Raw genomic sequence first — 25869 nt, 5'->3', positions numbered from 1 at the left:
AACCAGGGGGAAACACTACATCTAATCTAGTTCTAGGGGCTGGCGAGATGGCTCAGTGGTTAAGAGTGCCAACTGCTCTTCCAAAGGTACTGAGTTCAAATCCCAGCAACCACATGGTGGCTCACAACCATCTGTAACGAAATCTGATGCCTTCTTCTGGAGTGCCTGAAGATAGCTACAGTGTACTTACATATACTAAAAAACAAAATCTTAAAAAAAAGAAAGAAAACAGTCACTACAACAGTGGAAACATAGTATTGATGGCTTAGACGTCTCCAGAGTGCGATTGCGTAATAGAATGGCCAGTGAGTTGTTATTTTCTATTCCTCAATGCTTTTCAACCAACAGGTGAAGATTCACACTACATTTAGAGGCAGTGGGAAAGAAATGAAAGTGCTTTCTCCCAGATGAAGGGAGAAGACCAACACTTCTGACCCACATTAGTCAAGGGCGCAACTTCCTTCTGCCTTAAGTGGATAAGAAATTGAGTAAGTGCAGCAATTAAGATGTACATGTCCCAACACGGTGCATTTAGTCAGGAAGAGGATGCTGTGAGAGGAGCACGCAGGACCTGCCGGGCTTGCAGAGGAACTATTGTCTAATTGTATTGTCTAATCTGTGCAATAGGAGTGGTAGAGAGTTACCCAACTGCAACGAAAGACGATTCCCATGTGATTTGGGACTGCGACCTTCACCTTGGGAATATTGCAGAAGGCACAGTCTTAGGTGTCCTTTTCTGATCAAGCAAAACATGACAGCAAAATGAACTTCAACAAAAAGGCCTTTCTTAATGAGGAATCTCCTTTTCTGCAACTCGGCTGCCCTCTTGAGTAACAGCTACGTTTCTCCTTGAACCTAAGAATCAAGGGCTGAAAGGTCAGAAGGGCCCAAACTGATTAAGGCAGACTCCTTCCTGAGTCATTTTGGAATTCCATAGCAGTCATTGCTTTGTGTGTGTGTGTGTGTGTGTGTGTGTGTGTGTGAGACAGAGAGAGAGAGAGAGAGAGAGAGAGAGAGAGAGAGAGAGAGTCCTTCATAATTAGAATCTGATAAAAGGTGTCTTGTCTGTGGTAGAGAAAGAGATCTGAATTGACTGTGTCTGTACTTAGAAGTAGCTTTCTTTAAAAGAGTTCAATGTGATTTATGCCAACACAACCCTTCCTTTCAGTAATTCATTTATTAAATGAATTGGGAGTGCAGTATTTCCTTCCAAATGGTATAATACAGAAAAGACAGGCAGGGGAGTCGGGTGCAGGAAGTGGGAGAAGAGAGAATGTGACTTCACAGTTGATAAGACTACTAATCCAGATCAATACAAACAATAGCCAATGTTGACCGTGTGTGTCTATGATACAATGCTGGACAATGGGACTTTGTCTCTGTTGTCTTCTCAATAACTAGTAAGTCACACAATTAAGCAAAATATTAGATAAACTCTACTAGATTGGCACACTACAAGAGACCCAACTAATTTTTCTTAAACCTATTAAAATTGCCCAACTCCTCCAAACCACAAACATACATACATACATACATACATACAAACACCAAAGAACAAGCAAAGTGTACAAAATCGTCACAGCCCAGAGGAGCTCACGGAGACATGATGGCTAAGTGAGGTATGAAGCCCCAGATAGAATCCTGGGCCAGAAAAAGGATGGTAGGTATGAAAATGAGGGAAATCTGAACAAAGGATTTTTCTTAATGCTATACCAATACTGTCTCATTAATTATAATGAACATGTTCCTACCAGTGTGAGCATTCATAGGGTAAACTGGGTATAAGTCTCATGAGACTGCTGTAATGACTTCTTGATTTTTAAGCACATCAAAAAATCTTGTTCTAAAAAAATGTCCATTTAAAAATTTCCAAGGAAAAATAATAACCAAGGAACTGCTGGAAAGTTCAGCTGACTTTTAAAAAGTTGTTTATTTATTTTATGCATATGACTGTTCTGCCTGCATGCATGCCTACACCCCTTGTGTGATCCCAATGCCCAAGGAAGCCAAAAGAGGCCATCAGATCCTCTGAGACTGGAGTTTCAGACTGTTGGGAGTCCCATGTGGGTGCTGGAAATTTAAGCCAGGTCCTCTGGAAGGGTAGCCAGTATTCTAGAACACTGAGACAACTCTACAACCCCCTTCCTGGTCACCTTTTTCTTCTTGTTGTCTTCTTTTTGAGACACTCTTGCCATGCCACCCAGGCTGTCCTGAGAACCGCGATGCTCATACTCCAGTGCTGGGTTATAGGTGAGTGACATCATACGTTGACAATCGGGTAGCTTCTGGTAGCTTTGCTTATCCTGTCCTTCCTTTCTGGAAACCTTTTCAAAGCAATTCTGGTATCAAAGATAAAAACTACTACTACTAAAAAGCAAAGTAACTAGAAATGAGAATATAAAAACAATAGTATTCTATGAAGTGCTGACATTACCAAGTGCAATAGAGAAGTTAAAAAGTTTGTGCTGTGATCCAGGGTAGACACAGAAACATGAATGAATGAATGAATGAATGAACTATCCCACGATAAACTAAGGACTACTCCTGGCCCCATGAATGCTATAAAAAAAGCCACTCACTATCAGTTCCACCAAATAAGTTTCTTAACAAAACGAAACAAAACAAGACAAACAAAAACAAAACTGACTTAACTCCTGTGCTAACATGTTTCTTTTTAATTATTATTAAAAAAAAAAAACTTTTCTTGAGACTAGGTCTCATGTAACTCAGCCTTAAACTCATTTTTGTAGCCAACGATGGCCTTGAACTCTTGATCCTCTTACAACATCTATTTTCCACGTACTAGAATTACAGGTGTGTACAATCGTGTCATTTATTTATTTACTGAGAATAGATCTCAGGACACTTTACCAACTGAGCTTCCTCCCCACAATTCCACTCTACCTTCCTTTCCCTTTAAGGTGTTTCTGTACTCTCAGCAGGAGAGTGCTTAGCCTTTCATGAAGATTTGAAATCTTGGTTCCCAGTAGTCACATATGGCAGTGGGCTTCTACACTGAACAGCACGGATGTAGACAATATTGAGCAGCAAGGGTGTAGGATATCCTGTCATTGCAGGAGAGTTTTGTGGACAGAGCTGAGGAAGCTCATGATACTTTTCTTAGATGAGTAAGACAATTTACCAACTTGTCTTTCTTCCAGTTTATACTTTTCATCGTTCCTAACTTTAACTTTCAAAACCTACAGACTCTCTGCTTGAAAACCTCCAGTGAGTGGTCCTTCCTTTCCTAAGACATGAAAGGACTCGTTCACAGCTCTGTATGGTTTGATTGCTCCACTGCTCCAGAGTCATCTCTGACCTCTCATGCTAAGAGACGTTGACATCAAAGTATTAATATTTTAATCCCCATTCGTCTGTCTCCTATTCTGTTACTCCTTTTCTCTGCCAGATAAAATCCAAGTTATTTTCATGACCTAATTTCTATAACCTTCTTCATATTAAACAACCTCAGACAACCTTCTCTTTCAAGGAACACACATTGTTTTCTTCTATGTATTAATCATGGCACTAACATTTTAGCACGTCATAGTCACACACAATCCCTTTCCGCACTGGATGGAAGGCATATGTGGTAGTCACACCATTATGTCCAGAACCTGTCTGGGAAGACAGTTGGCCAAATGACCCACAAACCATGTGGGTTCCTCTGACCGGAAGACATTCTCAGATGTGTTTCCCAAGTAAACCTAAGTAGTATGGTTTCCCCAGTAAGATGTAGAGCCTCAAAGAGATGTTTAGGAACTCATAGTCTGCTTTAGGCAATGGCTTTACGCAAATTGTTAATTCAGTATTTGCTAATTCAGTACCGCCTGTCTTTTTGAGGAATAGAAAAGAGAAAGCCATTTACACACACACACACACACACACACACTGACACAATGCCTTTTTAGTTTCTCATGTTAAAGTTCCACCAGCAAGCAGTAAAGAACACTTGTAAACTGGATGTAAATCCCACAATTGCTTATACAGTACTTGTTCTAGGTGACTAAAACTTTAAGATGAATTAAAAAGTGGCTCTGATGGGGAAACTATCCCAGACTGGGAACCCCTGGAGAGTCATTTGCTACTGTAACCTTCCTCCCTTTGTTCTTCCCTTCCATTCCCTGTTCTCCCTCCCTTCTCCCTCTTCATGTCCCCTTCTTTCTTATCTTGTCTATCTGTCTGTTTTCCTTTGTGCCACAAGGTGTTTATATTACAAAACAAAAATAATCGATAGTTTCTTTTAGTGATGAGGTGGAAGTAAGAATAACATAGCGTGTGTTGTTACTTGCAGTCATATGACCTTACACTGTTTGTGAAAGACACGGTGGAGTATTCTAACTACTTCAACAGTGGAGTGGCTGGTGTGTTTTATAGGAAGACATTCTTACCTATTATTTATGTGTGCTAATTGAATAGCCTATTGCAGTAAGAACCAATCAACCAATTTATCTATGTGGTCATCGCTCCAAACTTCACTTAGAAAGGCATCACAGTTTCTGAACAAGATGGGTGTGTGCCTTGGGCAGGGCCGCCTTCTCTTCTTGTGCATGCTGAGCAAACTGTGACTTCCCAAGCTTGTCACAGGCACCAAATCCTAAGCTGTATCTTCCCTGAGCACAGTTCAAATCACAGAGATGTGCAATGTAGTTTACTTTGTGTGGGTGTATGTTCCGAGGCTAGAACATCTTCAGTTTTTCTCTACCTTATATTATTAGACAAGGCCTCTTACTGAAGCTGGAGTTCACCATTTTGGCGGGATTGACTAGGCAACAAGCTCTTGGGATCCATCCGTCTCTGCCCCACCTCACTCTAAATATGTGCTACAGCACCTGGCTTTTTCCATGGATTCTGGGGATTGGAACTCAGGCTCTCAGGTTCACACAGCAAGTGCTCTACCCATTGAGCCTTCTCCTCAGCTCTGCAGCATGTAATGTTTTTTATATCATCAGCAACATGGACATGGCTTAAGTCTTTATAATTAATGGCACAACTCATACAGTGTCTGTGTGAAAATAAAGCATGGTTAGTTTATGGGTTATGATTTATTGAGTATCTTGCTTTAGGATTTGGGGGTGACTGCAATGCCTTCTGTGCACTATGGAAACTTCCAACCTTGCTTAATATCTCCCAGGGTAGGAACTGCCTTTTCATCCTGCTAAGTTTCCATCAGCAACCAGTTCTCCACTCTGACAGCAGAAGAGAGAATATTAGAAGTCAGACTGGAAACCCAAGTCTTTAGTGGAATGTAAAAAGAAACCAGGGAGTTTGTGATGAATGAAAGGCAGGGAGAAAATTAAATGACCATAGAGCAATTAATGGATTTTCTTTCTGCATTCATGACACCTGGGTTGACTCTATAGATGCCCCAGGAGGAAGAATCAAACAATGGTGATGAACACAGGTCTTTAAAGCAACTGAGTTAACTCGAGTTACATTGTGTAACTTGTACTTGGGAGCGAGTTACTTAAAGGAGAGTCAGTGACAGTACTGCCAAGTAGTTAGGGCAGAGTGTTATGTGGTTTCACCAACTCTAGTGTGTCTAATTTCTATGAATAAGAACAAAAGCAGAATACCACAAAATATGTTCTACTAGCCCAATTATCAACTGACGCCATTGGGCAACATGGTGTACACTGAATAAATGATTTCAAAGTAGTTCTTTTTTTTATGTTTTGTTTTGTTTTGAGGGTACTCAGTTCAGACTCCAGATGAATTAATGAATGAAGAACTCACAGCTGAGAGAAAAAAATCAGAATTCAACTTCAGTGAAAGTATTCAGTGAAATTTAGGGTATATAAAATTCAGATGTTTAGCCGGGCGTGGTGGCGCACGCCTTTAATCCCAGCACTCGGGAGGCAGAGACAGGCGGATTTCTGAGTTCGAGGCCAGCCTAGGCTACAGAGTGAGTTCCAGGACAGCCACGACTACACAGAGAAACCCTGTCTCGAAAAACCAAAACCAAAAAAAAAAAAAAAAAAAAAAAAAAATTCAGATGTTTATTCAAATTCAATGTTGGGGGACTATCAAAAAGATGTTATTTCAAAACCAGAAATTGAGGAAGCATATTAATATGGAAATGGATAGGAAGAGAGTTTATAATGGTATGGCAGATGACAAGCTGTGTGTTCTTCTACTGATGTCTCATCATTACTGATCTAGAGACAAGGCAAGTGTCCCTATGCATTTTGGGAAGTCCTTCAATGGAGGCATGGGCTTCTGAGCCTAGGCTTGACTTTGTGGTTCTTAGGTTGGGTGTGCTCTTTATTACCACTTTATTAAAAATAAAACCCCTCTACTCTATGATGACAGAAAGGAAAGCATCTAGTCTTCTGGGCTATTACTGCCAAAGGCTGCTAACTTGATTTTAGAAGTAAAACACAAACAAATCTTCAAAATGAAGTGGCTTTAAAGTTATTAGAAGTTTCTTTAAAAAGTCATTAAAAGTACAGCTATTTGTAGGACAGCATGGTTTGATACTCAAATGGGAACCATCCATATGTCTGTTGTCAAATGTGCACATCTCTTCTGTGTGTGTGTGTGTGTGTGTGAGAGAGAGAGAGAGAGAGAGAGAGAGAGAGAGAGAGAGAGAGAGAGAGAGAGAGAGAGGAAGGGAGGGGGAAGAGGAGGGGGAGGTGGGCAAAGTACATGTGTAGGGATAGGGGACAGGCAAAGGAGGAGGCCAGGGTGTGTGAATGTGTATGTGTGTAGTGTGTGTATTCATGTGTATAAAGTGCATATTAGGGGACAGGGAAGGGCAGGTTGCATGTCTGTATGTATGTGTGCATGTATATGTGTGTGTGTTTATGTACATGTGCATGTATGTGTGTGTGTTCATGTATATGTGTGTGTGTGTGTGTGTGTGTGTATTTAGCATGTGCATTTATGGGTGGCCAGGGAGGGCAGGCTGCGTGTTCCTGCCAACACTTTCATTCAAGACTTTTTGTTTGTTTGTTTGTTTGTTTGTTTTTTTAAGACAGGGTTTTTCTGTATAGCTCTGGCTGTCCTGGAACTCATTTTGTAGACCAGGCTGGCCTTGAACTCAGAAATCCTCCTGCCTCTGCCTCCCGAGTGCTGGAATTAAAGGCATGTGCCACCAAGCCCAGCACATTCAAGATTTTTTACCTCCAGCTTTATCAGTAGATACAGTTCTGTCAAAAGCCAGCACACCTGTGGTGATTTGTTAGAGCAGCTTCAACAGGTATCCTTGAGGACAGTGGGATTGTCACATACAATTCCCTCCTCTGAGCAGAGTCAGCATCTCCCAGTGCCAGTGTTGTGGGCCATGACTGGGTCAGGGGCTTAAATTATCCTTATGAAGATGAACACATTGAGGCCTCACAGCCTACAGTGAGCATGTGGAGCTGGGAGAGACTGAAGGTTGGGGTGATCATATGGGTGAATTGTGGGTCCTGCCTGGGGTTGAACTCAGCCCTATGTGTGTGACTCACTCTGAGTAACTTAGCCACTCCTTCCCTAAGTTTCTTCAGCTGGGGAGTAAGAATGGTATCAGATGCTCAAGCCCATATCTGCCAGGAGGATTAGAGAGATGAAGTCTTACAGCAATATTCTGGAAGGGCTCAGTTGTATTAGCTAATATAATAACTATTCTATACTGGCATACTCTCATCAGATTCTCAAGACCAGGCAAAGAGTGGAAGAAATCAGTACTACCTTTTACACCGAGCAGGTGATTTTTCCCAGTTACTAACCGAGAAATTATGTTCAGGAAGACTGTCATTTGGAATTTTTATTTGGGTCACAGGTGGCTACCATAATGGAGGTAAAAGTCACAGCCTGCTCTGTACTGCTTTCTGCAGAGTACATCGCACGCACACAGCCCTGTGCGAAGCCCTTTTCCTCTATCAGCTCATTTCCCAAGATGAAGAAGTTGAGGCTTCAGGGTTTATGTAATTTTTGCATACTTGGGTATCTAGCTAGAGTAGATCTTGGGGTTTGGCCTGGGATGCTGTAATATTGAAGCCCAGCATCTTCTGACACAACACGGTGCCTCTGATAGTAACTAATGCTGTGTAAGCATCCAAAGAGGATGTTTGGAACCGGCAAAACCTATACTCATCATTGCCATCAATAAATTAAAGTATGTTGAGATAAAGAAACTAGTGCCAGCTACTCTAGAACTATAAATCTTTGGAAACACTGCTACAGAAAGGAAAGTATGGATAGATATCTTTCACCCACAGTTTCCCATGAGGTAGTAGGCACTTTTATAAAAAAATTAGAGAAGGAGCAGTCAGTCTAGTTTTTTTTTTTAGCCTGCTTCCGTTTCTTTGTAATAATAAATAATAATAATGATAATGATAATTATCTTAAAACCGAAAATAAAATGTTTGCCGTTCTGTGAATAGTGGGCATTTTCACTTTCATTATGAATATTTTTATTTTGGAAGACAATGTCTTCATTTTTCCATATTTGTTATTTTAATTTATCCCACTTGGTTAACTAAATGTTTATTAAAAAACATTCTTCTCAGACCAAAGGCCTTCTAGAATAAACTGCTGCATCACATAAATTAAAGATGAAGGACACTGAAACAGAAGCAGTCTTCAACCAGAGACCCATAAATAAGGCAGGAGTTCGTGTTCTGCTGTTGCACCCGTGACACTTATCCTGCCACTGGCTTTTTCTCGGCCAGGGGTTTGTAACCTACAGTCAAAGGTTATGGGAGGGTGGCATCTATGTAACCCTTGCAAATTAAGCATATTTTGTACAGATGGAGCATTTTGCTGTTTATATCTCAAAGGTGCCTCGCATGAATTAAAGCCAGGAATCACTGTTTTTATGGCATAATAAGCCAATGGCTACAGTTTCCTCCTTTGTCCAATCTCCAATGTCAAAACAATATTTGCTCTCCATGTTTTCTGGTAGCTTGACAGAGCACTAGAACTTTGTTTTAGTAAAGATGTAGTTTTACCATGAGAAAGGTCATGTTTCTAAAAGGTTTCTAAAGGTGCGAGTCCAAGATGGAAGTGGAGGAAGTCACCTGTGCAGGAGAATCCAGGCTTGGTACTCGGTGATGCTTTTCCTCTGAACAATCTGGTGTAGATTATTTCTCCTCTCTGGGCTCTATTTCTTCGTCTGTGAAAAAAAAGATTTCAGAGAAGTTAAACCCCAAATGCCTTCAAACTTTAAAACAATCTTATCCCCTGTGAAACATCATCCAACCATCCCGACTTCCACAGATTGTATGAAAAACAAGAGCGTACTAAGTTAGCTTAAATATTATTTTGGGGAAAAAGCCAGAGGTTAAGAACATGCCGTTGACTGCGACTTTGTGGTTGTCTTCTGAGAATTAGACAGTGCTGTAGGGACTGTGGTTGACAATGGAGGACTATGGCGGGCTCTCCTCCAACTGCTACTAAAGCAGCCTGCTCTGATACATCCCAAGGACTGGAGTTCTGGGTACGTTTGTTTGTAGAAAATGTTTCTTGACTTCAAATAGTTAATATCATGTGAGGTGTGCAGAGAGGAAAAAGAAATTGGTTTAATTGTCGAATTTAAAAATCTGCCCTTGGCCTGATACTATTACTGATGCTATGGTGTGCTTACAGACAGAAGCCTAGCATGGCTGTGCTCTGAGAGGAACAGCAAGCAGCTGACTGAGACAAATGCAAATACTGACACCCAACCATTGGACAGAAGCTGGGGACCCCTGTGGTTGAGTTAGGGAAATGTTGGAAGAAGCTGAGGAGGAGGGCAACCCCATAGGGAGTCCAGCAGTCTCAACTAACCTGGACCCCTGAGATCTCTCAGATACTGAGTCAACAACCAGGCAGCATACACCAGCTGATAGGAGGCCCCTGACACACATACAGCAGAGGACTGCCTGGTCTGGCCTCAGTGGGAGAAGAGGAGTCTAACCCTCAAGAGACTTGAGGTCCCAGAAAAGGGGGAAACCTGGCAGGGGTGGGATGGGGTGGGGACATCCTCTTGGAGACAGAGAGGGGGAGGAATGGGATGAGGAACTGTCAGAGGGCAGACCAGGAGGAGATAACAATTGGATTGTAAAAAAATAAACATAATTAAAAAAAACTGCCCTTGAGCATAGTGGTCGACTGTGTGTGATAAATAAATAATTTAATATTCCTCTATATCCACAAAGTATGACACCACGGTTGAGGAAAGGGGGCTCTGATTCTTCTTCTAGCTCTTCCAAACAACCATGCCAGTCTGCTGGGCATACCCTCAGGGTCTGGAAGATCCCGGGAGAGGAAGGGGTTCTTGGTCCTGGAAGGACACCACAAGCTACCACTGAGAAGCCTTGGAACCGCTTTGTTTGCCGAGGTGCAAGCACCTTTGTTTGCGGAGGTGAATCTCAGAAGCCAGTTGAGAGTGGGAGCTGTATAAAGGTGAAGGGGCGGAGTTGGAGGCACGATTAGTGACAGGGCACTTTTCTGGCATGCAAAATAAGTACAGATAAATAAAACATGAAGCGTTTCATAGTGAGATATTGAGGACTCCATTAAGAAAATAGTTCAAGCACAGACTGCTCAACACCTTCTATAGGCTGCCATGAACCATGAACCAGGAGGGAGGGAGGGAAGATTTCAGATGAGGTTACAAGAGTGGGCATGGTGGCTTGTGCCTGTAATCTTAGCAACTGAGAAGTGGAGCTAGAAATTCAAGGTGAGTGGTGGTTGAAATATGAGCTTGGTCATATGTCAGCTGTCTCAAAGGACCATGGCGGGAGAAATAGAGACAGACTTACTAAGTTCACCAATTCTAAGATCCAATCCGAAAAGTAGGACAAATGGCATAGAAGGATGTGTTGATCTGTTAATATTCTACTTTGGGCATCTTGAACATTTTTTTTTGTTGTTGTGATGTTCTAGAGCAGAGGCCCTCAACCTTCCTAAGGCTGCGACCCTTCACACAGCTCCTCATGTTGAGTTGAGCCCCAACCATAAAATTCTTTTCATTGTTGCTTCACAATTATAATCACCCTACTGTTATGAATCATAATATATACATCTGATATGCAGGATATCTGATCTGTGCAACCCCCAAGTGGTTGCAACTCCCAGGTTGAGAAATGCTGTAGTATGGGTTGCCAAACATCAATAAGCATCAGCTACATGAATAAGATGTGTGATTTGTGACCCAAGCTTGTTGTAGAGATTACTCCACACAACGTAGTGAAAAGTAGCTCCGATGTAATGGTAAATTTTTCCCAATTATTATTTGTTTCTTACGTTTTCTATGTATTTTGCCCCTTTTATCTGAGTGATTCTTTTTTTTTTTTTTTCCTGCTCACTCTCTTGAGCCCTTCAGAGACAAGCTGGGCAGGTAGGCAGGCAGGCAGGCTGGTGAGGGGACTGTTCTGTGAACTGGGGACTTACCAGAAGGAATGTGGGGGAGTGTGGTGGTGTATTGTGTTCCATGCGTAGCCTGGTCTGTTTGCTCCACAGTGGAGGAAACTGTGGGACAGCTTTGCCCTTTGTTTTCTCTTGGCCCTAAATTACATGATTTTTTTTTTCTGCCAGCCAAATCCAGAATGAGGCCGACTTGACTGCTTTTTGTTGTTGTTTGTTCAGACTTTTAGGCAATGAAATAATGGATTAAGATATGAAGGCTAGCTGGGTGTGGTGGTATAGGCCTCGACAAGCCTTTTAATCCCAACACTCACAGGTTGGTGGATCTTTGTTAGACATCAGCCTGGTCTACATAGTGAGCTTTTGGCCAACAAGAACTACTACAGGATTTATCACTCTCTAGACCAGGCTGGCCTCAAACTCAGAGATCCGCCTGCCTCTGCCTCTGGAGTGCTGGGATTAAAAGTGTGTAACACCACCCCTGCCCCCCCTTTTTGTTGTTAATTAAATAAGGAAATATGTGAACGCCCAACCTCTCCAGGGTGGGGGCATTCTGTCTGTAGCCTTAGTTTTCATTTCTGCCTAACCTATCTAGTAAAGAGCTACCCCCAAATAACAAATCTATTTTCAACTGTTGAGTAAAACTGGGAGAAGTAGTTTACTGTTCTTAGCGTATGTGCACACAATCCCATTCTTTTGGGCATCCTGCTAAATAAAGTGAGTATGTATCTCGTGCTTGTGGGAAATGAAGGTGTACTCCCCACCTCTCCCTGACCCCGCTCCATGAAGGCTTCACATCAAATTGTGGGTTCTCACTCCCTTCTATGACTACTTTTTCCTTTTCCCCCTAAAAATCAAATCTGTGTCCTGTAGCATCAGCTTCATAAAGTCAAGGCTCTTTCCAAGAACTCACTCCTATCAGAATGGACTTTTAAGTAATTATGTAAACAGGAAACAATTAGACTCCAGTTAATCAAAAGCGATGTGATAGTGTGGAGAATTAGCATAGTGATAAGGGACGCCTCCTATAGCCTAGAGCTGTCATGTCGATGAATGCCGATGTTAAGCAGGTCATATAACCTGTTTGCGAGAGACTCTACTTAAAGCTTCCTAAAGAAAACTGGTAGTTTAACATAAGCTATTCACAAGGTCTATGGCAATCGAATTATCACTTTCTGTAGCATTTAGCTCCACAATGACTTGGAGTGATTATTACATTTAGAATTTGAGACACGTTTGCAAGAAGTCAATTTTTTTTTTACTTATACTAATAGATTGCATGCCTTTCTGTCATATGTCTTTGTTACTTACACATACACACACACACACACACACACACACATACTGATAGGATAGACTTAACATGCCTTTAGCAATGACACACAAGTAAGTCTCTGATATGTGACAGCTTTTCCCTCAGTTGTACATTATTGAAAAATAGCTCAGGCAATCAGACTGTCATAATATTACAAATCTCAATGTCACAAACACTGATCTTTGTATACTAGTTCAGTTTCAGAGAAGGCATATAGTGAGGGTCTAGCTTAGCAGAATTTGTAACTTTAAGGGAAACATTGTTGCTTTGTGGCTTTGCAAACTGCCCTTGGTTTTAAAACCTGCTTCCTTTTAGTGCTAGTCTTGGGTACATAGGGTAGGCTAGTCTCAAACTCACCATCCTTTGTCAGCCTTTTGAGCTGAAACCACAGATGTGGGCCACATAAAGATTTCTTTGTTATCTATTTGGTTGACTGTTAAGCTTGCACTAGCTGTGAAAAAAAATAAAGTGCTGAAATGTAACAGTAAGAATTTCAGAGTAGCCAAGAAACAGATGCACACATAATTACCATGTTAGATATATATTGCTTACTCTTTGATATGTATTGTTTTCTTTTAAACCCCCTTGTGATTGTTGTGGTATGTTCTGGTTGGTTTTGTCAACTTGACACAAACCTGGATGCATCTGGGAAGAGGAAATTTGAACTGAGAAATCATCTCCATCGGATGGCTCTGTAGGCAAGTCTGTGGGGCATGGTTTTTTTTTTTTTTTTTTTTTGATTGGTGATTAATGTGAGAGGTCCACCTCACTGGTGGCTGTGCCACCTCTGGGTGGTCCAGGTGGTAGAAGGCAGGCTGAGCAAGCCATGAGGAGCAAACCAATAAGCAGCGCTCCTCCATGGCCTTGGCTTCCGTTTTTTGCCTCTGGGTTCCTGTTCTTTCCTTCGGGAAACAAACTGTGACTCAGGAAATGCAAACTAAATAAATCCTTTCCTCCCAAGTTGCCTTTCCTCATGGCATCTTACCTCAGAAATGAAGACTCCAGTAAGGCGTACTTAATATTGAATCTTGAGTTTTTCAATTCCTTTTCCCAGAAGAACTTTTTTCCCCCATTTAATACTACATAGATTTGAAAATCACTTTTCTATTGATTACATTAAACTAAAATTTAAGTTAACATACATTTGCTCAATTCATACCATAAATATTTATTGAGTGATTTGTATGAACCTAACACTGTTTTGAGTTCTATGGGAGGGTGGCAGAGGATACATATGTAACTTATGAAAGACATCCATAATATTTTAAATTGTATATTAATTTCTTTTATGGTGCCAGGCCTCAAACCTAGGGCTTTGTGCTTGCCATTCTACTTCTGAGATTCCCTTCCCACTCTTATTTTGGCTCCCTAGTGTCAGGTTCTTAAGTTGCCATTTAGTTGCAGATAATGAACCAAGTCAAGCAGGAAATATGTATATATGTTTGCATAAGCACCTTGCCTAGTTTAAAACTATTACACATTTAAAAGCTTTAAAAATTTTCTCCCTTCAAAGTATACAGCAGTCATGTCTTAATGACAACTGAAAGTTGAGACAAGTTCTGTTGACTAGAATAGCTGCCCTTCCCTTAGTGTGGCCTGGATATGCGTGTGGTCATGTTTACTTATTTGTGTGTGTGTGTGTGTGTGTGTGTGTGTGTCTGTGTAAGACAGGTCAAATGTGGAAGTCAGAGGCCAGTCTGCAGGAATTGGTTCTATTCATTCCCACCTGGTTCCCAGGGATTGTTTTCAGATGGTCAGGCTTGGTGGTGGATGCCTTTACTTGCTGAGCCATGCCACTGCCCCACTCATGCTTTCTGCCACAGGGGCCACTCTTTCTATCAGTTGTGTGATCCAAGGGCCTTCAGAGGCTCCAGCCAGTAATTAAAATGTTTCTTTGTAAAATTTGAGATTCTCTGTGGCTTCTCCCATTGGAGAAGAGCCCGAGGGTATTCCAGTCCTTTACCAGAAGAAAAGTTAATTATTAGAATTTCTAGGTTTTCACGGATTAGTCCAGTTAGCTCTTTCTTCAGTTCATTCCAAGTAATATAGATAGCTTGATGTGGTACTGTGATGATAATGGACTAAAGGTCTGACAAATGGCGCCACCCCCCCCCCAATTATTAGATTTGTAAACTATGCTAAAAAGGACTATCTAAAGCCCTAAGGACAGGTAAAAGTCAGTTCAAGTAGGATTTCTTTCACTTTTTCTTATTGTACATCAGTGACTACTCCCTGACCCTGGGCATGGTGTGCCGTGAGGCACAGTAAGCCTGGATCAGAACTGGTGTTTTACTCAGCCAGAGGGAATATCTGCCATCTTGAGCCTTTCTTTCCCTTCTTTCTTCTTCTGGTCATTTTTATTTTCTTGTTCAATGTGCGACTTACATTCCTTTCCAAATTTACTCTTTAGTATTTTCACTGATCTTGACATCAGCAGGCTAGCTCCGGCTTGACATTACGGACAGCCTTTGATCTTATAATGGAGCTGTCAGCTTGAAAGTTGTCTTAGTTTGATAATAATAGTAGATATTTATTGTGCAATTTATATTCCAGAATTTTGCTAAGTGCTTTGTAGGTAAGGCCTTATAGGTTTCACTTAAAACTGTTCAGGGTGGATAGGAATCTTGGTGCTTACTTTACAAACATGGAAATGGAGATTTAAAATTTTAAAATTGACCCAACATTTTATTTATTTAAGAAAGAAATTGCAGAGCACATACCCCAAACTCCTCTGCCACACTGCCTTGCTATGTAAAGAACTTTGACTACAGGCCAGCAAATCATTCATAATGATTGTAGGCCCGTCCGTCTGTCTGTCTGTCTGTCCGCCATCCATCCATCCATCCATCCATTCTATTTGTCGCAAAGACATAAGAAGGGATACGTTCATTAAGACCGACATGGTTACTGTCTCCAGACCATATCCTGAGAGCAGGGATAATTAGGCAAGTATCTCCCCACAGTGTGGCAAATGTTATGACTATGGGAAGTAGTGGGTAAACTGAGGCACAGGGAGGGATGAAGAAAGGCTGTCAGGGCCTGGGTGGCAGGGCTGGATGCTCTTGAGGATCTTATCCTATGTTCTTCATCCATTTTGTAGCGAATAGAGTATTGGGTTGGAGATATTGTTCAGTTGGCAGGATGTTTGCTTAACGCGAATGAAGTTCTGTGCTCAGTTTCTAGTAAAACAGGCGCACACACACACACAAACACACGCATGCACAAACATGTGCACACATACACAGACATGCAGGCACACTCACAGCAGTCTAGAAAAAAGAGGTTTGAATAATGTCTTCCGTTGTCTCATCTTTTCCTCCACGATTAGCATACACTAGCTGTTTAATTAAACCATGTTAAATAAATGAGTAAACATTGTAATGTCCCAGTATAATAGATCTTATTTTTAAAAACCTTGTTTTTAGTTCTACTCTTACCGTTCTTACACACTTCTCAGTTGAGATTAAAATAAATGCTCTCTTTGACTTACAAAATCTCATCCCTGCTCCTTTTAAACCAGACCTAAAAAAACTCCATTCCAGAAATATTGCTGCACCTCGTATATATTATTAGAGCAAGGTGTCCTCGGGTACCTTTGAAATCAGGTACTGTGTAGAAATTCTAGAACGGTGGAGTGATGGCCTCCCCCCCACCCCCACCAGCTGACCTGTGGGATGTCGTGTTCTGCTCACCCTCTGTAGTCCTCGAAGAGGCACTCTTCCATTTCCTTCCTAGGATGCCTCTCAATGTTTCCTTCCCCTTAAACTCTCTTTGGCTCTCCAAAAGGTGCTATATTTGGGGAACCAGATTTGCATTATGTACATACAACCCCTCGGAACACTACGTGTATCCATGGAACAGCGAAACACAAGGGGCCAAAAAGGAAATGACAGCCCAGGCTGACAATTTCTTTGAGTGAGGATTTTTGTTTTAAGACACTGTTTGGGAGGGAAAAGTCAGCTTTCTTTAAGGGTGTGAGTCCAGGTAGGTTGACCACACTCTAGTGGATGCCCCTGTCTCCATAAGTCAGCACAAACTAGACACAGTGGATCATAAGGAAAAGGGGTGAGTGTGGCTCTGGGAGGACCTATGAGGAAGAGTGGGGAATTGAATATGATTAAAATACATTGTATGTGTGTATGGACTTTTTACAAAAGTCACAAAATACTATTTTAAAAGACACTGTTTTATTAATAGTTCAGTTGTAATTCTCCAAGCAGGTGTTGGAGAGCTCTTCTTTGTACATACTTGGTATGTGTTGGGGATAATTTTTCCTTTAGGAAATAATGGAATATTTTGGTTAAAATAATATAATAATAAGAATGATAATGCTTATGGGTGAGGAGGAAAGTATGAAGGGGGAATAAACCCCAGCATGGGGAACAGAAACCTATCTGAAGAAACCTATTGGAAATTCTTGAATTTCTTCTGGATTCACAGAGCGGGTTGTCCTTGCTTTCTACAGCATGGAATTATACAAGCATACTTTCCAGCTTGAATCCACAGCTTAAAACTGTACCTTATTCCATCCTTTACTCCAAGAGCTCTTTTCTTTTTATATATTTATATTTACCTATTGTTTTTGCTATTAATATATGAGATGTCCACCAGAATATAAGCACTTTAGAGGCAAGCTGTTTTATCTGTGTGTTTATTACTTATCTAAGGCCCGAGTGTCCTGGTACGGTACAGTTGTGTAGTAATAGTTACTGAATCAATATCTGCATTATCAATCCTAAATAAAAGTGACATTAAAAGCCATACATGGTACTGCATATCTATAACTGTAGCATTGGTAGACTTAGGCAGGTGTATCATGAGTTCAAGGCCAGCCTAAGCTATGTAGAAATGTGTGCTGTCTCAAGAACCTTCCCTCCAAGAGATGGAGAAAAAGAAAAGGCATGACCAACTTATCCTACACGTGTTTAATGTATAGACAAATGATTAGACCTTAAACCCATTCTTTATCACAGCTGGGAAGATTGATCAGTTTGTAAAAGAGCAACCACGAGAATGAGAACTGCCGTTAGATTCCAAGAATCCAAGCAAGAAAGGGCATGAAGGTGCATGCTTGTGATCAAAGTTTTGGGAGCTCAGGGACAGGCAGATTCCCTGGGGTTGACTGGTCAGCCAGCCCAGCATGGGCCAGCCAGCCGAGCCTATTTGGCAAGTTTCAAGTAAGTGAAATATGCTGCCTCTAGAAGAAAAATAAAAGATGGCCTGCCCCTGAGGAATAGCATCCAAGGTTGTCTGCTGACACTCTATGTGTACACAGACACACATAGACACAGGCACAGATAGAAATGAAAACACACACACACACAAAACACAGTCATAACCACACACACACACACACAATTTTTTTCAAAGGAAGTCTTCTAATTGGACAAAATTTGACACTAGTCATTGCAGTTAAAGACTGGGTAGAAGGGAGGGAACTGGATGGAAGAGGGAGTGGGGATGGGAACAAGAGGGATCAGGCTAGGGGAGAACAGAGGGAGAGACAACTGGAATGGGGGCTGGTGGCATCTCTGGGACGAGCTAGAAACTTAGGACAATGAAACTCTCAGGTATCTATGAGGGTGACGCTAGCTAAGACTCCTAGAAATGGAGGATACAGAGCCTGAACTGCTCATCTTCTGTAACCAGGCAAAGCTTCCAGTGGAGAGACTGGGATACCAACCTAGCCACGAAACCTTTGGCCCACAATTTGTCCTGCCTAGAAGATGTGCATGGGTAAAGATGAAGCAGAAATGTCTGACAGTACACTGAGGGACTGGTCAGCCAATGACTGGTCCAGCTTGAGGCCTATGCCATGAGATGGAGCCCACCCCTATTAATGATATTCTGTTATGCTTGCAGACAAGAGCCTAGCATAACTGTCATCAGAGAATCCTCACCCAGAATCTGATGGAAACTGATACAGAGACCCATATCTAAACGTTAGGTGGAGCTTGGAGAATCTTAGGAAAGATGGAGAAAGATTTTTGGAACCAGATGGATCAAGGACACCACAAAAAAACCCAACAGAGTCAACTAACGGGGGTCATAGGTGCTCAGAGACTGATTTGTCAGCAGAGAACATGCATGGGACTCACCTAGGCCTTCTACATCTATGTGACAGTTGTGTTGCTTGGTTTTCATGTGGGACTCCTAACAGAGGGAGCAGGACTTGTCATGACTCTGTTGCTTGCCTTTGGGACCGTTTTCTCTAACTGGGCTGTCTCCGTGTCTAGCCTTAGTAGAAATTGTGCCTAGTCTTATTGCAACTTGATATGTCAAGGCTAGTTGATATCCATGGGAGGTCTCCCCTTTTCCGAGTAGAAAGAGAGGAGGGATGGATTGGGGAGGAGAGGGGAGGTACTGGGAGGAGAAGGGGGAAGGGAAGCTATGATTGGGATATAAAGTAAATAAATAATTTTAATAATAATTAATAATAATAATAATAATAATAATAATAATATGGCTGGGCAGAATTTATTTCCATCAGCTTGACACATTCTTAAAAACCTGCACATGGAAGGAGAAGCCTGTGTCGCTGAATAGGAGTCTTGCTGAGTCTTCCTGAAGCAGGAAGACTAATTCACACAGCTTAGAGTATGCATAACTGTCCTGCCAACTGTCCTGGTGCTTTCTACCTCACATGGTTACAAGGCACTTGAACTATACACTTGTTCTGGACAAAACATTGCCATCCCATCCCACGGTTCTTTGCACAGGCTCAGGAAGCTGTGGGAACTCAAAACACAGGAGACAGATAGAGGAATGAATTAATTATTTAGGGGCCTGTGCATTGGGGATTGGCATAATTACAGTCACTGCTTTCCAGCAAGGACATATCAGTGTGCTATGGGGATGCCAGTGGCTACTTCCTCAGCTTTTCCACGTCTCTTGCCTTCAGAGCTGACCTAGGGTAAGTGGAAGTGTTTTAAACTGAGCAGAAATTCAGGTTTTGCTGAGATTCCGGCACCTTTCTCTCTAAGCCAGTGTGGGGCATAGCAAATTTAAAATTAACCCCAAGAACCGATCAAGGGGCTGGTGAGATGGTTCAGTGGGTAAGAGCACCCGACTGCTCTTCCGAAGGTCAAATCCCAGCAACCACATGGTGGCTCACAATCACCCAAAATGAGATCTGACGCCCTCTTCTGGTGTGTCTGAAGACAGCTACAGTGTACTTACATATAATAAATAAATAAATGAATTAAAAATAAAAGAACCGATCAAGACTACATTTACCTAGAAGCAAGAAGAGTAACTGTCCTCCACAGCTCCTGGGTGGGTGCTGTATTGCATGTAAATCCCCTATGATAAGGAGCTGAATGGCATCTGATTGATTTATGAACAGAAGAAAAGCTCGGGCAGGTATGAAAAATGATGTAAACCATACAGCTCTCCAGCTCCCGTGCCGTCCTTAGTGATTCTGCATATTTCCACACGGCCATTGGGCAAAAAAAACTTCATAGTGGCTTAATGGCACAGGGGATTTTTACAAACTCCAAAGTTTTAAATTCATTAGTTCTTTCAATGCTTTACATATTTTTTTTTCTTTTCTGGTCCTGGGGCAAATGCTCTAAGATTGAGTCCCACCTCTAGCCCCTTGCCTTTTGTGTTTTAAGACAAGAGTCTTGCTAAAAATTTTCTGGCTAATCTCAAAGCTTGCAATTCTCTTTCATCAGCTTCCCACAGGCTGGGGTTATTGGTAAGTCACTACATCTGCCTGCCTACGGTTCTTAATAATATGCCTTAGAAATGTCATTTGTGTATCATACAATTAACCTAGTTTAAGTATACACTTTAATGTCTTTCAGTAGTACTACATCCATAGCTACAAGTCCTTCCCATGGCCTAAGATTTGCCATCTCCCAAAGACACTGTACCCTTTAGCAGTCACTTCCCATCTCTTCCCACCTTATCTCCCACACCAGCTCTCAGCAACAACTGATCTGATTTCTCTCTCTACAGATTTGCTGCTTTGAGATGTGTTACATAAAGGGAACCACACAATGTGGGCTGTTCTTCACTTAACATAATCTTTTCAATGCCCATCCGTGCTGAAGCATGTTGGGTAGTATCTGCTGATCGGTTCCACTCACCCACCTCTCAATACTAGGACTGTTTCTGGGTTGCTTGTTTGGTTTTGCCTGTTATGTATACTACTGTGATGAGGATTTGGGTACTAGTTCTTTTGTGGACATAAACTTTCAGTTCTCTAGAATATATGTCTAAGAGTGGAATTGTATTATTTGGGTAACTTTTTGAGGAATTACCAAATTTTCCACTACATCATTTACATCCCCATTGGTAATACATGACAGATCTAACACTTCTATTTCTTCCTCCTCCCCCTCTCCCTCCTCCCCTTCCTTCTCCTCCTCCTTCCCTTTCTCTTCCTTCCCTTCCTCCCCACTCTCCTTGTGATACAAAAAATCAACCCCAGGGCCTTGGGTAAACTAGGCAAGCACTGACTTGTGCTGCAACTATTCTACCTTATCTTCCAACCCCCAACTTTCTTCTCTGAGCATGGATTAGGTTGAAATGTAAATATGGATCTCTTTGTTTATAACCATTGTGGTTGGTGTTAAGAAGTATTTCATTATGATTTTGATTTTGATTTTCCTATTAAGTAAAGATAAACACCTTTCTTATGTATATCTTCTTTGGAGAAATGTGTGTTCAAACCTTTGCTCCCTTTAAAATGGGCTGTTTGTCTCTTTGTTAATATGTTCTTCATCTTTGGCCATGTGGGCGTTGTACATTGTCTGTAGGAAGAATGATGTCTCTGTTGGTCCTCCCTGAACTAAAGCTTCTTTAACACAAAGTTGAGGAAGGTGATGGCCTATTTCTCTTTCGAAGAGGCTGTTGCTCTGGACTGGATTCTAGGTTGAGAGGGATCTCTGCAAATTACCTTGAGCAAAGCACCACCCAGTCAGAGTGGATCACCACCATTCCCAAGCTCAGGGAAGCTGGGAAGATGAATTTCACTCAAATACCATGCACCTTTGTTGTTCTTACAACGAAGTTGTTGTGTTACAGATTATTTTGCATAAGTACTTCTTCATTTGCTGTATTCCCTCAGGATTAAATCCAGAGATAATTTTTCACTGATTGTTGTTTTGAAAAGGGGTGTGTTTATAGACTTAATTCTAGAGGTTCAGTTTTATCTGGATGATGTGCTCATGTGTGTGGGGTATCTATATGCATAGCTGTGTGTGTGTGTGTATGTGTGTGTGTGATGTGTCCATACTTGTGCATGTGTGTGGAAGTCAGAAGTCAATGTTTGGTGTCTTCTGTGGCTCTATATTTTATGTTTGGGGCATGTTCTCTCTCACTGAACCAGGAACTTGTCCATTTGGCTAGAATGGACACCAGGAAAAGACTCCAGGATTCTCCTGTCTCTACCTTCCAGTTCTGGGATTACAGACACATTTTGTTATGTCTTTTTAGGTAGTTGCTGGGGATTTGACTTGGGTCCTCATGCTTGCGTGTACTTTACTCTTTGAAACATCTATACAGTCCCAATCCTTAAAAATGAAGATACACACACACACACACACACACACACACACACACAAACATATTTGCCTGCAAAACTTTTTTTTACTGTCTTTGTTAATTGGTCATGGACTTATAAAGAGTAGTTTTTATTTAAAAATGACGGAAGTTGTAAGCAGTAGGGAGTTACAGACTGGTTAATTTCTACTTGACGCACAGTAAAATTCTAAATGTGCATTTGCCTTAACTTGACATTTTTAATTTAACTTAATTTAATTACATTTGAATTAATTATTTAGTTGTTTAGAAAGATTTGAAAAGTGAAGTTGTGTGTCTTACACAAAAGTTTGTTGTTGGTCTAAGCCAGTGGTTCTCAACCTTTGGGTCTCGACCTCTTTGGGGATCCAAAAGGACCTTTTCACAGGGGTCCCTTAAAACCATCTGTACATCAGATATTTAAATTATGATTCATAACAGTAGCAAAGTTACAGTTATGAAGTAGCAGCAAAAATAACGATGGTTATTTGAATACGAGGGACTGTATTAAAGGGCTGCAGCATTAAGAAGGTTGAAAAGTACTGGTCTAAGTGATCCATGTACAAAGTCATCACAGCGATTAAAATTCATGTAAATAGTGGTTACGTTAAGAGGCACAGGAACAAACCAAATGTGGAAAGCAAGTGATGAAGCTCTCCCCCCAGTTATCTGCACACATCAATTTTAAAGGTTCTCTGGCAAAAAATGGCTGTGTATTTCTTAGTATCATTTGATTAAAAATAACAATTGCTGTCATAAAGTCTTTTACAAAAAAAACCCTGTTTTAGTCAGGGTTTCTATTCCTGGACAAAACATCATGACCAAGAAGCAAGTTGGGGAGGAAAGGGTTTATTCAGCTTACACTTCCACATTGCTGTTCATCACTAAAAGAAGTCAGGACTGGAACTCAAGCAGGTCAGGAAGCAGGAGCTGGTGCAGAGGCCATGGAGGGATGTTACTTACTGGCTTGCTTCCTCTGGCTTGCTCAGCCTGCTCTCTTATAGAACTCAAGACTACCAGTCCAGGGATGGTCCCGCCCACAAGGGGCTTTTGCCTCTTGATCACTAATTGAGAAAATGCCTTACAGTTGGATCTCATGGAGGCATTTCCTCAACTGAAGCTTCTTTCTCTGTGATAACTCCGGCTTGTGTCAAGTTGACACAAAACTAGCCAGTACAAACCCCAAACATCCCAATTCCCCTGATTCATTTATTTGGATTTGGGGGGTCTAAAGTTTAGATTTAACAAATCTTCTAATTCTGTATTGGCACATGGGCTGAGCTGATGCGAAGACTGGCAACCAGTTGAATGCCCTTCCAATTGAAACAAGTCAGGACTAACACTTGTAACCCCTGCTCCCCACAGACATGCATGACATGCATTCCTCCAGGGACACATATTCCTCTGCAGGCTGAGGATTTTGACTGCCGTGACAATCTCATAAGCATCCCTGAGAAAACACACTGTGCTTAATAATCAGGAGAAAAATACTAACACACATTCTTTGCTGGCTATGGCTTACCTGCTGGCAGCTGACGCCTGTGTGCCGCTGCCTAAAGTAACCCGAAGAGAGAGAACTAATGAATATTACCACCTAAAGAAGGAAGCCACGCGCATCTCAAGATATCTCCTTGAATATTAACAAACCGTACAAATGAATGAATGAATAATGAAAATAATGTAAAACATTTTTTTCTTCTGGCTGAAAAAGTTCCAACAATAAAGTTTGGCTTCTGTTGAGAAAAGTATCTTAGTTTCCAACATAGTAAATGCCAAGAGGAACCGTTCAATTCTTAGAGTTGTAATATAGTTAAATAAGAAGCAGATAAATTGCATTAAAGCTCAGTTCTAGTTTCCCCCCATGCAGACAGAAACTCTGTGCTATGGAAGCTCCTTTAGATTGGACGTAGGTATTTTGAAAGATGCTTACCTCCTGCCTTAGAGTGGGCTTAGATGCTCTGGCTTCTCCCCAGCTTCTGTTAGCTTGTCACTGTGTTGGGCACAGCTGAGGCTCCCAGAGTTAGGTGTTCGGCCCCGCCCTCTGCACTACTGCTAAAACTCCAGTTCTGCCAAACTGATTCCGGTGATTAATAATTGACAAAAGGAAAACACTCTTACGCAAACTTATGTCCAACCGCAGGGCTTGCAGTGACTCCTTCCAGAAGAGAATGCCGGCTGCACCACTCCCCTCCCCCTTCACTCTAAGGTCCCAACTTCCTATGCGCTGATACTCAGTTCTGGGAGACTGGGTTGTTCTCCGAGGAATGCAGCCTAGTGACTTCTACATTTTTAAAATTCGGTTTGTTTTGTTTTGTTTTTCTGTAGCCTGTTCGCACTTCTTCAGAGATTAGCCTCTCAAGAGAGGGCGCCTTCCGTGTTACTGGGGGGAGCAGGGGCTCTGAGAGCTACGGAGGAGACCGAGGTGGCGCTGTCACCTCACCTCCAATTGCTGCAGTAAAACCGGGAGCCTAGGCAGAGATAGGAGGGGGGATGGGTGTTGCCCTCCCCATCGCTTCAGGGGGAGTTTTGACTCTACCAGAGGGGCGCGTATTTTGGTGGTGGTGCAAATGATGATAGGGTGGGGATGGGGAAGAAAAGGAGGGAGGAGGCGAGGGGGAGATGGAGGAGGCAGCGGCGGCGACAGTAGATAAACCAGAGGTGCAAAGGTGAATACTGTAGGGCTTTAACCAATGCTCAGAGGATGCCTGTCAGCATACATCCGTCGCAGACTTGGATGAGGGGCGAAGAGGCCCGGGTCTACGCGGAGCAAGGCTGCAGTCTGAAACTCGGCGCCCGGCTGCAAAGTGAGCCCCCGGGTTGAGCCCAAGCAGCTGTCATCTCACCGGATGTCAAAAGGCAAAGGAAGAAAACAAGCCACTTTGGCACTGACATCTAATTCTGACGCCTTGGAACCTGTAAAACAATCCCTCTCCCTCCCTGTACAGTCACCTTCCTCCAGGTAGCAGGGAGGTTAAGGTTGAAAAACTACCCCCACCCTTCCCTGGTGGAAAGAGTAGGAGAACCGTGCCTAGAGAACTTGTGTGGGTTCACTCACAAGTGCAGGGAATTCTTTTGCAGACGAATGGCTGGAGGGCAAATTGGGAAAGGGGGCCGGCAGTCGGCTGGGTGCCGCAGAGACGCACAGAGCCGCTCTGGGGCTGGCGTGCCTTGCGCACAGCATCTTCGCTGGAAACCCGCAGCCAGACCTTGATCGATCTCTTTCGTCTTCATCCTGGGCAATGCTTGCATTTGACTCTGTGGTTGGGCGCTAAGGGCGCACAGGGTCTGGAGACTCCTCATCCTGCATATTCGACCGAGATTTTTTTTTTTTTCTGTCCAAGATCCAGGGGCGTCCGGGGACGGAAGCCTCTCGATTAATGAACATTTGGGCAGCATCTGCCATTCAGCTTCCACTCCAGGAGGGGGAGGCATCGTAGGCTCCACTGGGCCGATTGTGCTGAAGCGCGAATTTGAGCTACTGGCAGCTTTCTGCTCTTTCTCACAACACACTTTCAGCAGGATGGGAGCGCCAGCATTACGCAGAGGGAGCCTTACGCTATTGGGCCCGTGGTGTCTCCATGCAGGAAGCAGGGTGTCCCCCAAAGCTGAAGGTGGTTGGGGGGCTGGGAATGAGCCAGTGGAACACATGCCCATGCTTGGTGCTTTTTACAGCTCTCTTTCCTTTCAGCTTT

The 25869-nt window shown here is 42.3% G+C and overlaps 1 protein-coding gene across 3 annotated transcripts in view; it reads right to left on the bottom strand.

Annotated features, from left to right (window-relative positions):
* Sptssb (serine palmitoyltransferase small subunit B) overlaps positions 1-24960 on the bottom strand; it is a 34212-nt gene extending 9252 nt beyond the window's left edge. Inside the window, exons 1-3 of one of the 3 annotated variants that reach the window (XM_029474912.2) lie at positions 24108-24960; positions 9006-9100; positions 2154-2339 (exon numbers count right to left, since the gene is read on the bottom strand). The gene's annotated coding sequence lies outside the window, so the exon portion shown is untranslated. The remainder of the gene's footprint in view (positions 1-2153; positions 2340-9005; positions 9101-24107) is intronic. The other 2 variants (XM_029474913.2, XM_021158890.3) reach the window with 2 other exon arrangements.
* Positions 24961-25869: the final 909 nt, after the last annotated feature.

Source organism: Mus caroli, unplaced genomic scaffold (assembly GCF_978045245.1).
Source record: "Mus caroli unplaced genomic scaffold, Mus_caroli_1 scaffold_3, whole genome shotgun sequence".
In the NCBI taxonomy this organism is placed as follows: Eukaryota; Metazoa; Chordata; class Mammalia; order Rodentia; family Muridae; genus Mus; species Mus caroli.
This window is presented reverse-complemented; position numbering and strand designations above follow the sequence as displayed.